Here is a 10,125-nt window from a genome sequence, read left to right on the forward strand (position 1 = left end):
GTAGATTTCTGAGTTTGAGGCCAGCTTGGTCTACAGAGTGAGTTCCAGAACAGCCAGGGCTACACAGAGAAACCCTGTCTTGAGAAACCGAAAGAAGGAAAGGAAGAAAGAAAGAAAGAAAGAAAGAAAGAAAGGAAGGAAGGAAGGAAGGAAGGAAGGAAGGAAGAAAGAAAGAAGGAAAGTGGAAGAAAGACCAGGTCTTTCACTCAGTTGGCAGAGTACTTGCCTAACACACACACACACACACACACACACACACACACACACACACACAGCTCTAGTTTGATCCCAGCATTCTATAAACTGGGTGTGGTAATACACCAATACCCAGGAGGTAGAGACAGGAAGATCTGAGGTTCAGAGTCATCCTCTACTACATAGCCAGTCAGAGGCTAGAAACTAGGCTCAAGATGGCCTCAAATGTAAGATCCTCTTGCCTCGATGCTGGGATTACAGGTGTGTGCCTCCATGTGTGGGTCCAAAGACCAAGACAGTAACCATGTCATTTGATTTCTACTTGGTTGGATTATGAGGTTTCCTAAACTGGCTGATGAGGTCTGCCGAAAATCTATTCCTTTGTGAGGTACAACGATGTTTTCTAAGTCTCCAGGAGACTCTCCTTTGTGGCTGAGAGTTGAGCTGGTTTCAGTTGTTCCTAAAAGTTCCCTGATTCAGAGAGCTAGTGAAAGGACTTGCTGAAGGCATGGTGACCAAAGAACCAAGAAGCATGTTAACACTGACCCTCAGACCTGGGGACCCTCCAGAGACCACAAGCCAAAGACACTTCACCAAGATGTGAGGCTCAGCAGCCCCTATCCCACCCCAGCCCCCAGCCCGGCACTCTTTGTCCCCGACCCCCACCTCTGCTGGCTCCGGCCCCGCTCACCCCCCCATGTTTTGTTTTTTTTTTTGTTTTTTTTTGTTTGTTTGTTTTGTTTTTGTTTTTTGAGACAGGTTTTCTCTGTGTAGCTCTGGCTATCCTGGAACTCACTCTGTAGACCAGGCTGGCCTCGAACTGAGAGATCTGCCTGCCTCTGCGTCCCAAGTGCTAGGATTAAAGGTGTGCCACCACTGCCCGAACCCCCCCCCCCACTTTTTTAGTCACACTGTAAAGATCTTCAGTGTGTGTATATTTGAGGCAAGGGGTAATGTGTGATGTTAGAGTGTGTAGGCCAGAGCTCCTTTATCACTTTATGTCTTTGAGACAAAGTAGCCCAGGCTGGCCTGGAACTCACTCTGTAGAACTCACACAGATCTATCTGCCTGTCTCTGCCTCCTGAATTCTGGAATTATAAGTATGTATCACCGTATCTAGCTCAAGGACACTTTTTATTTTTTTGCTTGTTTGTTTGTGGTGAGGGAGGGATTTTTAGTATAGCCTGGTTGTCCTGGAACTTGCTCTATAGATCAGGCTAGCCTTGAACTCAGAGATTCCATGGCCTGGCTGACTCAAGGACTCTGCCACTGACTACATTATATCTACATCTCCAGTCTATTCACCTTTTCTATTTTCTTTCTCTTTCTTTCTCTCTCCTTTTCTTTCTTTCTCTCTTTTTCTTTTTGGAAACAAAGAGTCTCCCATAGCTTAGGTGAGCTGGATAATATTGATTCTCTTGCCTCTACTTCTCAAATGCTAGAATATATGCCACCACAACCAAGTCACTTTTTTTTCCTTTTCTTTATTTCTTTTTTACTAGAGACTGCCTCATTCAATAGCCCAGGCTGGCCTTGAGCTCTCAGCAATCCTGCTTTAGCCAGCTACAGTATTATAACTAATAGAATTACATGCAAGTGACATCAAGCTGGACCTCTATCTATCTATCATCTATCTATCTATCTATCTATCTATCTATCTATCTATCTATCCATCTATTTATCTATCTATCTAACTGTCTATGAGTAAGTCTGTCTCATGTAGCCCAGGCTGGCCTAGAACTCACTATGCAGCTAAGGATGACCTTTAAACTTGTGATTTTCCTTCCTCCCTTTCTTCAATGCTGGGGTTCCAAGCACATGACACCATTCCCACCTTTATGCTTTGGTAGAGGGTCACACCTAGGCCTCATGCCTGCTAGGCACTCTACCAACTAAGATACACACAGCCTCTTTTTACCCTTGGTTTTTTTTTTAAGATTTATTTATTTATTTTATGCATATGAGTACACACTGTAGCTGTACAGATAGTTATGAGCCTTCATCTGGTTGTTGGGAATTGACTTTTAGAACCTCTGCTTGCTCTGGTCAACCTGGCTCACTCCGGTAGATCCTGCTCGCTCAGTTCCTGCTCGATCTATCCCAAAGATAGATTTACTTATTTATTTATTTTGGTTTTTCTTTTTTTTTTTTTTTAAAGATTTATTTATTATATGTAAGTACACTGTAGCTGTCTTCAGACGCACCAGAAGAGGGCGTCAGATCTCATTATGGGTGGTTGTGAGCCACCATGTGGTTGCTGGGATTTGAACTCACGATCTTCGGAAGAGAAGTCCGTGCTCTTACCTGCTGAGCCACCTCACCAGCCCTATTTTGGTTTTTCAAGACAGGGTTTCTCTGTGTAGCCCTGGCTGTCCTGGAACTCACTCTGTAGACCAGGCTGCCTCAAACTCAGAAATCTGCCTGCCTCTGCCTCCCAAGTGCTGGGATTAAAGGCGTGCACCACCACTGCCCAGCTCATTTTACTTTTTTTTAAAGATGAGTCTCACTTTGAGCCCAGACTGACCTGAAGCTCACTATGTAGACCATGTTGGCCTTGAAGTTGCAGCAATCCTCCTGCCCTCGGCATTCTGAGGGCTGAGACAGACATGGGTCACCATGCCTTACTGTTTCCCCTGCAGATGCAAATAGAAATATTCACTCCCCTTTAGATCCAATCTGTGATGGTTTGTATATGCTTGGCCCAGGGACTAGCACTATTAGAGGGTGTGGCCCTGTTGGAATGAACGTGTCACTGTGGGTGTGGGCTTTAAGACCCTCATCCTAGCTGCCTGGAAGCCAGTATTCTGCTAGCAGCCTTCAGATAAAGATGTAGAACTCTCAGCTCCTCCTGTATCATGCCTACCTGGGTGCTGCCATGCTTCCTGCCTTTATAATGGACTGGACCTCTGAACCTGTCTGCTAGCCCCAATTAAATGTTGTCCATATAAGAGTTGTCTTGGTCAAGGTGTCTATTCACAGCAGTAAAACCCTAACTAAGACACAATTTAAACTTGCCTTTCGTTTCTCTTGCTTTTCCTAGTACAAATCTTGTTTTGTTTTTTACATGTCTCAACAGACTGTGCACAATTCTCATTGATTCAGCTTGCTGAACATGCCCTTTTTTATACCAATCTCTGAGTGTTCTAATCAGCTAGAGCAGACTTCATTGTGTATTCATATCTGGAGATAGGGAGGTAGGGTCAGGTCTTCCAGAACTAGGGTTAGACCAAGTAGCCCCAAGCTGTTTCCAGAAGATGAGGAGGAGGCTGGATGGGCAAGTACATACCCAGCTTCCAGGATATTTGAGATGTGGCTGACTCAGCCTGTCTCCATTGTGAGAGCTGCTCCTAGATTGATATCTATTCTGCTCAGGATTTGCCTACACCTTGTCACTTGTTAAGTAATGTTTTTTCCATGCCTGCTTGAGTCCCTCTCAGCTCAGTAGTACTTTGAGCCCATTCACTTCTACCAAACAAATATTTTGGGGCCAATTTATCAACTTTTCCAAACAGAACTGTTTCTATAGCTACACATACATCTTGTGGCCTAGCCCAGTGGTTCTGCCTCTCAGGTTCTCTGCCTGTAAATGCAAAGTCTACTCATTCATCTTCCAAGATCAGTTCACCCACATTTTTCCCCCTTGAAGACTTCCTAACTGCCCCCCACTTACAACTAACTTCAGATTGCCTTACCAGCCTAAAGGCTCTGTCACTGCCTCTCATTTGTTAGATGGATTCGATTTTTACTGTCTTTTTCTCCTGTGTGAGAGAGGTCCTAATGCTTTTGAAGGCAAGGGCTATACTTTATTTCTTCTTCCATCTCCATAAAAGTCTATCACAATGATCCTGGGTCATTTAATTAGTCGCATGATACTGGATTCATATCTATGAAGTTTGACTTGTGTGAATGTGTGTGTGTGCGCGTGTGTGTGTGTGTGTGTGTGTGTGTGTGTGTGTGTGTGTGTCTTAGTTAGGGTTTTACTGCTGTGAACAGACACCATGACCAAAGCAAATCTTATAGACAACAGCATTTAATTGGGGGTGGCTTACAGGTTCAGAGGTTCAGTCCATTATAAAGGCAGGAAGCATGGCCGCATGCAGGCAGGCATGGCGCTGGAGGAGCTGAGTGGTCTACATCTTCACCTGAAGGTAAACAGGAGAGAAGACTAGCAGTCAGGAGGAGGGTCTCAAAGCCCACCACCACAGCAACACACTTCCTCCTGCAACAAGGCCACACCTCCTAATAGTGCCATTCACTTCCCTCAGCCAAGCATATTCAAACCACCACAGTCTGTGTTGGGAATTTAATGTGATGCAGATTCCCCTGTGTGCTGTGGTCTCTAAGCAAATACTCTGTCACTGAGCTATATTTCATCCAGTTTATTTTTTTATGAAATAGGATTGATGATATCTCTGTCCCCATTTGTTGTTTGGTGTGTGTGTGTGTGTGTGTGTGTGTGTGTGTGTATGTGTGTGTCTCAAGTGTGCAGACTAAGATACATAAATTATTTAGATTTATTTGTATTTTGATACAACATCTCACTATATATATAGCTCTGCTTGGCCTGGAACTCACTATGCAGACCATCATGCTGGCCTCAAACTCAGAGATCCTCCTGGCTCTTTCTCCTAAGTAGTGGGATTAATGACAGGTGCCATCAGGTGCCTGAGCTCATTTTTAGGCATGTATACACTAGGTGTGCCTTGCATCGGACGAACATTTGTGTTGACAAGGTTGGAGTTCAAATGTTCTCTAGGTAAAGATAAGTGCGAGTAAGGACTGTTCCAAACATCATTCTCCATAGGAAACAGTGCCTGGCACACAGCACACACCAGGGGAAGCAGTGAGTGTTGCTAAATGCTTTTCTCAGTAGAATTGACTCTGTTTCCGATTTGGCTGCTCTTTGCCCTGGATTGCTTAGGCCCTCTCCAGTTCATCCAGGAGGCTTCATCAGACACATGCGACACAAAGCTCTCTTGGAGGGTCTCACTTAACTTCTGGCTGAGCTAGGCCTCACCTTCTGAGCATTCCTCTGAAGTGAGGGTTGGAGGTGGAGGGTGGGTTAGGGAGGCTGGAAGTCCTGGATCTGACACTCACTGCCCAGAGGTTTTTGTGCTGACCCAGACAACAGTGGGGACTCTTGCCAAGAGAGCTGCTGCTGCCCAGCGGGGAAAGCATTAGCTTGCTCTTCCCTCCCCCACGCTCCCGGGAGTCCAAAGTCCAAGGCTGCACTTCTGTTCTGAACACACTCCTCACCCTTTGCTTCCCAAGGCTTTTTTGGTGCTATAACCACTCTGGTGTGAACCTCTTCACCCCATCGCTGTCTGCAAGATGCCTGGGGAATGAGCCACGGAGGTGTGGACTCACTGAACCCTTCCATGTTCCTGCTCCTCTAGACACAGTTTCCTCTAAAAGGGAGCTGGGAAGATGGCCCAGAGATAAATTGCTAGCACCCATGTTAAAGCTTATATAATCTTGTCCCTAAGAGAACAAGTCAGGAGATTCCTGGGGACTCCCTTGCCTCCTGGCCTGGCTTAATTTGTGACCCTAAATTCAGTGAGAGACCATGTCCCCCCAAAATATGACAGGGCCTGGAAAGATGGTTTTTAGGTCAAGAGCAATTACCACTCTTCCAGAGGATCTGAGTTCAATTCCCAACACCCATGATGCAGAAAGAGGGGGTTCTCCAACACCTGTAACTTCAGTTCCAGGAGATTCAGTGCCTCTTCTGAGGGTACCCACACTCATGTGCACACACACACACACACACTCACATGAATATATATATATATTTGTATGCACCATACACACACACTAAAATACAGTCTTTGCTTTGCTTTCTAGTTACCAAGTACTTGAGACTTACCAGGTATTGTACTGAAAACATTGTATGTTAGCATTTCTTCATGCAGAATTTTTCAGCCTTGGGACCACTGACTTCTTGGATTGAATACTAATTTGTAATGGGGTCTGTCCTGTGTGATGTAGCATGCTTAGCAGCATCCCTGGTTTTGACACAATGAAAGTCTGGAGGACTACCAGCCGGGACAAACAGGGTCTCCAGACCTTGTCAAATGTTCTGACAGGTAAATTAACCATAAATGAGAGTGACTGGATTATTTTTCTTCATTTACAAATTTTTTATTATCAGTGTGTCTGCAATTGCGTGTGAGAGAGAGAAAGAGAGAATGTGTGCACACCAGAACACACGCGTAGCGATCAGACACCAACCAGGAAGAAGCAGTTCTTGCCATTCACCTTGTGGGCACTGAGCATCCGTCTCAGGTTGTCAGGCTTGGTGGCAAGTGCCTTTTCATGCTGAACCACCTTGTTGGACCTAATAACACCTTGATAGATAGATAGATAGATAGATAGATAGATAGATAGATAGATCAATTGATCGATTGATCGATAGATAGATAAAGACACTATAGCCCTCGATGTCTTGAAATTTTCTATGTAGACCATGCTGGCCTCATACTCACAGAGATCCCCCTGGCTCTGCAATCCACATGCTAAGATTAAAGGCATGCGCCACCACAGCTGTCATAACTTTTCGATGTTGATGATCACGCTACCATTTCACAGATGAAAAAAATTAAACAAGTTATTAATGGTCATCTGAGCACTTGGTTCTGTTTGTTTATACTCTGCCCCACTCCAGATGGGCTCGCACTTAGATTTGAGGCTCCTCTGTCTGTGCGGTTCCAAAGTCCAGGCTCCTTCCCCACCACTAGACTGAGCTTGATTGTCTGAGATTTGGCCACAGAACGAACAGCCAGCCCGAGGCCACTGTCTCAGACCCTGTGATTTTTTTAAAAAAGCTTTTTAAAGATTACATTTTATTTATTCCTTTTGTGTAGGTGTGTGTGTGTGTGTGTGTGTGTGTGTGTGTGTGTAAAAGAGAACAACCTCCACCATGTGGGTCCCAGGGATTTGATTTAGTTTTTCAGGTTTGGCAACAAGGGCCTTTACTCAGTGAGCCATCTCACAAGCCTGAGACTTGGATTTGTTGACTGCTGAGGCCCCAGTACTAGACCAGACATGCTGTTAAAAACACCCATGTATGCCACAGCCATTCGCTCAGTCCCTGCTAGAAGAATAAAACAGGCAAAAAACCCTGCCTCCCTAGGGGTTTTTAGTAAACAGGAAAATGGGATAGGCACACAAATAAACTTAGATGAAAAAAATAAAATAGATCCTTTCTGGTTCATAAAGCATGATGATTGGGTGTTCACGCTACTGCGTGATATGTGCCGCCCACTAGACCTTGTTACAACGTGGGCACAATACCTGCCTGACGAACTTAAATAAATAAATAAAATAAAGGCTTGGAAATGAAAGGACTTTTACAAGGATTGAATGTATTCTAGGAAAAGATGGGAACCAGAGAAAATCTTTTGTTGTTGTTGTTTTTGAGACAGGGTTTCGCGTTGCATAGGCTAGTCTCAAACTCAGAATAAAGGCAAGGATAGCCTCGAACTTCTGAACCTGTGTGTGTATGCCAAATGCTGGGATTACCAACATTCATCCTCGTTCCCAGTTTACGTGAGGATCAAACCCAGGGCTTTGTGCATAAATGCTAGGCAACTACTCTACCAATTAAGCTAATACCCAGCCTGAGGTTTCTTCGTATTAATCAATCAACCAATTAATTAGTTAACTGGATGGTCTTGAACTCACCCTATGCATCAGGTTCACCCCGAACTGTATGATCTTCTGCCACTGGCTTCCAAATGCTGGGATACAGAGCAGACACCCCCAAAATCTAAGCCAGATGTTACTGTCTTGAGATAGGGTCTCTTGTAGTCTTGTAGTCCTCATCCTCCCATCTCTGCCCTCCGGAGTGCTGGAATGAGAAGCTAGTTTTACCATGTCTAATTCTTTGTATGCTTTTCTTTGAGTTGGGGTCTATTTCTGTAGTCTACGTTGTCAATTATCCTGAATCAGCCGCCCAAATGCTGGAATTGTGGGCCTGGGCTACTAGACTCCAGTAGACAGAAAACCTTTTTTAGATGAGAGGTTTTTTGTTTTGTTTTGGTTTGTTTTTTATTTTATTGAGACAGGGTTTCTCTATGTGGCCCTGGCTGTCCTGGAACTCACCATGTAGTAGACCAGGCTGGCCTCGAACTCACCGAGACCCACCTGCTTCTGCCTTCCAAGTGCTGGGATTAAAAGTCCGTGCCACCACCATCTTGAAGACAAGCGGCTTTTAAACTGTGGCTCATTAAACCATCTACATAATGAAGCAAATAAAACCAGCAGTGGCGACTCCCACCTTTAATTCCAGACTTTGCAAGGGCGAGACAAGAGGATCATAAGTCCCAGGCCAGCCTAAGCTCCATAATAAGACTCTACATAAATTACATAAATAAAGAACTGGTCATAACAGGCTCCATATAGAAACTATGTGGAGCAGCCCATGCCTGTGAAGTAGGGTGCTCTGAACTCCAAGTCTTTCTAATAAATACCTACTTCAACAAATACAAACCCCCCTCAAGACTTCCCAACACTCATAGGACAAAGGCTAAAAAACATTTTTTTTTTTTTTTTACAGGCCCTAGTTCATGCCCGGCCAAGGCACACTGCCCCTAAGCTATACCCCTAGGCCAAAGTCCAAAATTCTAAGAGACTTGCCCAGGCCTTTTTCTAGCCTTGGCTTTCCTCTTTGCCCCTTTCCTGTCCTTTCAAAGCTGGCTTTCTTTTCTAGATCTCTTAGGCTGGGTGTAGTGACACACAGCTTTAGTCCCAGCACTTGGGAAGCAGAGACAGGCAGATCTCACGAGACACTGACTCAAAAAAACACAAAAAACGTCTCTGTGCCGGCTCCTTCGCCCACTCTCTTTTCCCCTTCCACCCTAAGGCCGTCCTTATCCTATGAGTCCAGGATAGGCTATGCTTACTTAAAACTCCTTGGACTTCTGATTCTTCCCAGGACTCCTCATGAGTATTTATATGAGATTCATTTTCCTCTTATGGACTTCGTGGCCCCCTGAGGAGGATGCCGTGCTTGCCCCACTCGTGGCTGTTCTAAGAACATCCGGCTGTTGGGCAACAGTAAGCACCCACGCAGTCGTAAACAAAGAAAAAGTGTTGTTGATGTTGTTTTTATTTGATTTGATTTTTTTAAAGATAAAATAAATCTATGGTTAAATAAATAAATTTATGGTTGTACAGATGACTGGCCGTGAGCTATTATGTGTGTGGCTGCTAGGTATTGAACTCAAGACCTCTGCTGGCCTCACTCGCACCGACTCCGCTCACTCCAGCCCGCTCACCAGAAGGGGGCATCAGATCTCATTACAGGTGGTTGTGAGCCACCGTGTGGTTGCTGGGATCCGAACTCAGGACCTTTGGAAGAGCAGTCAGTGCTCTTATCCGCTGAGCTATCTCGCCAGCCCTGTTGTTTTTATTTTTAAAGACAAGGTCTCATGGATTTGAGGCTATCCTTGAACTCACCATGTATGCAAGGATAACTCTGAATTTTTTTCTTTTTTGTTTTGTTTTCCTTGTTTGTTTGTTTGTTTGTTTGTTTTATACAGGGTTTTTCTGTATAGCCCTGGCTGTCCTGGAACTTGCTCTGTAAACCAGGCCTCGAACTCAGAAATCTGCCTGCCTCTGCCTCCCAAGTGCTGGGATTAAAGGCCTGTGCCACCACTACCTGGCTTTCTTTTTTTTTTTTAAGATTTATTTTATGTATATGAGTATACACTGTAGCTTTACAGATGGTTGTGAGCCTTCATGTGATTGCTGGGAATTGAATTTAGGACCTCTGCTCCTCTGTCCCTGCTTGTTCCAGCCCAAAGATTACTTATTTATTACTATAAGTAAGTACATTGTAGCTGTCTTCAGACACACCAGAAGAGGCCGTCAGATTGTGAGCCACCATGTGGTTGCTGGGATTTGAACTCAGGACCTTCAGAAGTGCTC

At 44.7% G+C, this 10,125-nt stretch overlaps 1 long non-coding RNA gene and 1 other non-coding gene across 4 annotated transcripts in view; one reads left to right on the top strand and one right to left on the bottom strand.

Moving 5' to 3' along the window:
- Positions 1 to 9,215, bottom strand: part of LOC116096760 — a 14,395-nt gene extending 5,180 nt beyond the window's left edge. For 2 of the 3 annotated variants that reach the window (XR_004121098.1, XR_004121097.1), the window contains exons 1-2: positions 9,099 to 9,215; positions 7,879 to 8,044 (exon numbers count right to left, since the gene is read on the bottom strand). This is a non-coding gene — a long non-coding RNA (uncharacterized LOC116096760). Of the gene's footprint in view, positions 1 to 4,290; positions 4,338 to 6,680; positions 6,770 to 7,878; positions 8,045 to 9,098 lie in introns of those variants that run through there. The other variant, XR_004121099.1, reaches the window with a different exon arrangement.
- On the top strand, positions 7,394 to 7,498 carry LOC116097346. The gene has a single exon (XR_004121371.1). It is a non-coding gene; the product is annotated as a small nucleolar RNA U13 (small nucleolar RNA).
- Positions 9,216 to 10,125: the final 910 nt, after the last annotated feature.

This window comes from Mastomys coucha, unplaced genomic scaffold (genome assembly GCF_008632895.1).
Source record: "Mastomys coucha isolate ucsf_1 unplaced genomic scaffold, UCSF_Mcou_1 pScaffold18, whole genome shotgun sequence".
NCBI lineage: Eukaryota > Metazoa > Chordata > Mammalia > Rodentia > Muridae > Mastomys > Mastomys coucha.